The sequence below is a fragment of the Sceloporus undulatus genome, chromosome 2, assembly GCF_019175285.1.
Source record: "Sceloporus undulatus isolate JIND9_A2432 ecotype Alabama chromosome 2, SceUnd_v1.1, whole genome shotgun sequence".
Classification (NCBI taxonomy): domain Eukaryota; kingdom Metazoa; phylum Chordata; class Lepidosauria; order Squamata; family Phrynosomatidae; genus Sceloporus; species Sceloporus undulatus.
Genome location: NC_056523.1, coordinates 269,499,177 through 269,504,861, shown reverse-complemented (window position 1 = coordinate 269,504,861; position 5,685 = coordinate 269,499,177).

Sequence of the window (5,685 nt, the reverse complement as noted above, 5' to 3'; positions counted from 1 at the left end):
CTCAGGGCAGAGCTAGGGCCAGGCTGAGGCTCTGGCTCCAAATCCTCTTCTGAGTCCTCAGCCAAGCTGGGCCTGGTTAGGATAGCCAAAGTTTTCAGAAAATGGGATTTGCTGCAATCTATTAATACTGTTCAACATTTTTGAAAAGTTCTGCAGACCAATAAGTTGTGTTTCTTTTCTTTCTCTCTGAGAGTTAAGTGTATTTGGAATGACTGTTCTATTCAACCATTTCATACATTGTTGTGAATTCATGGCTGTATAACAAAATACTTTTTAAAGTGTTCCAGATTGAAAACCATAAAAAGAAGTGAAATATGCTCATTGAGGTAACAGTAAATTATTAACATACCTTGTATGTGAAATTCCCTAAAGCAATTGCATCCCAAATGGATTTGCTTCTCTTCCAGGATGGCTGCTTAGCAATGCTAACCTTTGTCTTTTCCCACTAGTTTTGAAAAGATGCTTTGCCTTCTATTCTGCAATAAAGTGCAGATTGAAAAGCACAGAAACACACATTAGAAATGGATTTCTTTAAGAGAACTTCCCTCAGGACTCCCAAAGATACTTTTATGAATAGTCTTTAGGGAGACCACATTTTAAATGGATATGGAAATTAAATTTCCATTATAAGCTAAGATGAAGGATGACTACTATAGTGCTCTCAGAGCTGGGAGAGAGAATTGAGTATCTTGGTGACAAGATCTTTATCTGGGCTTCAAAAGAATATTTTTGTGAATGTCATTATGGTACTGAATAGACAATTATGAGGAGGAAGGCATGCTCCTAACAGTGCTCTTGAAGATGGAGACCAATTTATGAATAGACTGAGAATTCATCTCCCTAAATACGACAGGAAGTATTTTTGTTGAACTCCTGGAGTCATGTGCTGAAGAAGTAGTTTGTTGCATCCAGTATCCAAGTAGTTTGAAGTTGCTTTATGACTAACAGTGGCAACAGATTATTGTCAGAGTAGTGTTCATTCTACACTTCTGTAAATGAGATTAACACAGAATTGTACATCATTCAATGAGTGAAAGAAAACTTGGTATGGATAGGGCCTGGAGAAATACCAGTCGTTTCTAGGGAAAGATTGCTTGAGAAGACTATCAATTGGTCAAGATATTGGAGCATCTCTCACAGGTTTAGTTTGTTGTTGTTGTGTGCCTTCAGGTTGTTTCCAACCTATGAGACACTAAAGAGAACCTATCATGGGGTTTTCTTGGCAAGATTTGTTTGGAGGGGGTTTGCCATTGCCTTCCCCTGAGGCTGAGAGCATGTGACTTGCCCAGGGTCACCCAATGGGTTTCATGGCCAAGTGGGGAATCGAATCCTGGTCTCCAGAGTCATAGTCCAACCCTCAAACCACTGGCTAAATAATGCAAAAATATCAACAAATCCAGGTGGGTATAATTTATTCCAGTACAGCACTGGAATGGTTAGCCAAGTAGTAGTCACTCCTATCTTAACATTTTGACTAATTGTCTGAACTAGATTTTCATTCCCATTTTTGGCAGAGCTAAAGACATATTTAAGTAACATCCTTCTTAGCATCTATTCTGAACGAAGTTCTTCCTATATTTTGCCAGTCAAAATGTCAGCATGAAAACAAAGATTAAAGGGATGCAGAATGACTGTATATGAACCTAAACCATAGTTTAGCACTGCAGGAATAAACCTGAAGGAGATTCAGGATGGAGTTTGGTAGCATTTACATTCTTTTTTTATATTTGTTTTCATGCCTGAACCAAGAACTAACAGCAACAATAATGTTTGTTTATAACACCCTTTCCACAAAACTAAAGTTGTTTTTAACAAGAGTTTTATCTAAACAGCCAGTGTTGTAAACAGCAGTTCAGGGTTGGCTTTTGAATATACAGTGCTCAAAACAAACTACATTTTGTCTTTGTTCAGACATTGACAAGCACATCCATGATTATGTGTGGCTGTTGGGAACTGGAGATCAAGACATGTGGCAGAAAGCTGCTAGGTAATCCATGGAGATGGAGCATACCTTTGGCTAAAGGCAATGAGTGTAGTTGTAGTACCCCTGTTTAATCTGCTTCTTTATTTTTAATAGATCTTTCTTGAAAATCACTAAAGAAAAATGTTTGTTGCTAATAAGGGATAAATAGAAAATTACTATATTTTAATCTGCTCATATAGACCTTTCTAATGGCAATCTTTGTCCCGACTGTTAAATAGTTAAATAATACAGCATACCTATTAACTTTTTTAAAGCCTAGGTGTAAAATGGACACTGAAGGATTTGGAATAGCTTTCTCGTGTGCATATACTTCTGAAACAGGAGTAACCTAGAGCCAATACTATTTGACCAACAATTTCAAACATCAGACATTTTCACAAGTGGAAGTGGGAACTGGAGGAATCAGTCATTCAAACAGAGCTTGAGATAATTACTTTGAGAACTTGTTCTTTTACGTTACTTTGGGAGTTTTTTTTCCTAAAGGAGCTTGGTGTTTATTGAAATAAATTGGGTTTTTGTTAAAAACATGGTAGTGATAGTTGGTGCTTCTTCTCAAAACACTAGCATTCCAAAATCCATTCTAACCTTCACTTTCATGATTCACCCTGGCTCATGGCAGACCTTTCAAGTAACTTTTCCAACCTCAGGCTTCAGGTTATAGCCCATCAATGAAATCAGTACTTCCCTTGATTTTAGTCTCTTTTGTCTTCCATTTTATAATATGGGGATGAACAGTACCAAGTAGCCTTAAATCTTGGGTGTAATCATACAACATAGTGGTAGTACTTGGATATCACTTTTACTGCTGTGTCTCCATCCCGCAGAACCATGGAGTTGTTGTTTGGTGAGAGACTTAGAATTGCTTGCTGGGGAACTCCATGTTATAGCTTGGCAGCTGTAACATAACACTAGAAAATTCTAAGTCCCCCATCAAACTATTTATTTATTTATTTATTGGATATATATCCCACCTTTCTTGCAAAATAGGATTCAAGACAGCTACAGGACAAATCTCCAGAGATAAGGATAAAAGTTAAAGTATCAGATAGCTGTTATGTGGCTACAATCTGGTCATTTGACCTCTACATTCATTAATCAAACTCAGCACTGTTTTAACTAACTGATGTAGGGGACAGACCATTTCCATCCCAAATGTGCCAGAGACCAGAACTATATTTGTGACCATTAGCTACAATTCTTTCCTGGAAACACTTCAGGGACCAGCAGGTGATTTTATGTGGACCAAAACCAGCCCATACATTACCATTTTGACTAGCTCTGTTCTAATTACTGCCCTGTTTCCAAACTCTCTTTGAGGAAAGATGGCATAATTTACACACAAGGTATCATATATCTGGACCTCTACCTATCTGTGCATAGCAAACAATGCTTCAGCCAGCATGCAACCATTGGACGCACTGTTCCATCCAGAACACTGATTTCTAACAACCACCAGGAAGGATTTTAGAAAAAGACCTTTCCAAAATTTTGACATGACAACTTCCACTTTAAAAAAAATGGGATCTTGAGCAAGAATGGTTGTGGCAAAAAACTGGAAAACTCCAGATATGCCACACATGGAGGACTGGGAATACAAAATCTTTGAAATGAAAGAATTAAATAGGCTAAAAGCAACACTAGATAATAAAGATTTAGAGAAATGGGGAAAAGAATGGTTAGTATTGATGTATAAAGCTGAAAATGATTAGAGAATCATAATATGAAGAACAGACTACCCATGATTTCTTCTGTAATGTTTATCATGTTAGCTGTTTCTTTTCTTCTTATTTTTGTATTTTTCTTTTCTCTTTTTCTTTAGAAATAAAAAGTTAATATCTTTATATAATATTAAGGCTTCTAATAGGTGGATGGGATTATCATCTGTCATTATCTGTTTTAGATAAGGAAGTGAACAGAATATTTACAACGCTCAGATAAAGGGTTGAACTAGGAAGACGTCAGGGAAAGAATTAAAATTGAAGTTGTTCATTTAGATGGTTTATGTTTTCAGTGGATACAGTTGTGTACAATGTGAATGATGATGTGTTGGATGCCTAATGTATAAATAAATAAATAAATTTTAAAAATGGGATCTTGTTTTTAAAGGTAGGGAAGTTTTAATGGTTTTTGTTTGTTTTTAGTTTGTATCCTCTTCTACCAGAAACAGTAGCACTTCAAACTCCATTCACCTGACACCCTTCCCAAGATCAAGCCTGGCCCAGGCCAGACTTTTGAAGGTCAGCCTTGTCCTCATCATGCCTAAATTGTCCCAAGGCATGGTTAAGAGTGTTATTTTAATAATTCAATTGAAAATTAGGGATAGAAAGTGGAAGTTGAACCATGAATTAATAGCATAAAAGGTGGTGGTGGGGAATCTAGCAGCACCTTTATGACCTGAGTGATTTTTACATTGGCATGAAGTTTCATGAAATCAGTCCAATTCTTCAGAGACAATACAGAGTGATGAATTAATATGTATTTTTTACTTACAAATTTACCTGAATAAGTCTCCCCCCAAATATAAGCATATTATGAGGGAAATCTTGTCTCTCTTCAGTCCATCTTTGTTCCTTAAGAACTGGCTCCAAGTCTGTTTTTTTCTGTCTTTCCTGAAGATTTGACAACTTTGATGCTATTACTCCACCACCTCACCTTTTGGAGAGTACTTATATTCTCCAAACTCAGAGATAGGGTCTTCTTCAATGAACCAGAAGAAAGGTGTTTGATACTTCTGTTTCCGCATTAAAATTGTGATGACAAATGTGATAGTGAGACATTCCTTTTCTTGATACACAGGAAATGAAAGCCTTCACTAAAATATAACCATACACATCAATTTATATTTCAAATGGAAAAAAAGAGACTCTTTTCTGCTGGCAAATTTTTCTCAGAAGCAAAAGATTTGCTCCAACATTAAGGAAAAAAGTAATGCAAGGGGTGAAAAGAAACTGTAAGAAGCTGTAAGCAAATTAAGTGTATATAATTCCACTCAGTTGTCGCATATGGCACATATGGCTTATAATACTCTGAACTCTTAACAACAGAAACCCTTCTTTGTTGTCATAACTACCATACTTGATGGCTATGGGGGGGAGTGTTAAGAGGATGGTGTTAGTTTTTGTATGAGTGCATGACTAATTTCAACTATTTACCATCAGGAACCATGAAAATGAAAGAGAAAAGATGTGTTTTGCAATAAATAAATAGTAAGCTTACTTACCCGTTAGGCATGAATCTGTTAAAATATCACTGTTGGCCCTCTTTCCCATCTACATGGACTTGGGCCTGGGTCCTTAGTGTATGAATACTGTTAAAACAAAATCAATCAGCATCCCAGTATTGCCCCTGGTCACCCTAGCCGGAGTTTCTCCTCTTTCCCCAACAGGCCCATTAGGGCTGAGGAGGAGGAGGAGGAGTGGGTACAAAATTGCCAGGTCTTGGACAGGGAGGAAATGCATCACAAAATAAAATTGGGCATTTCAGTTTACCAGACAGTTTCTGCAATGTTTGTTGCTAAATTTGGTAAGTGGTAAGTGCTGTATGTTCAATCCATGCTAAACGTACTTAGGATCTTGGCCAAAGAAACACAAGTTTTTGATGAAGTCGTTGCTGCAGCCCACATCAGGCTTGGAGGTAACAGCTCTTTTTCTGCTGTTATAGGTAAGGCTAGGCATGGATGTATACATCATAGCATCCCCAGT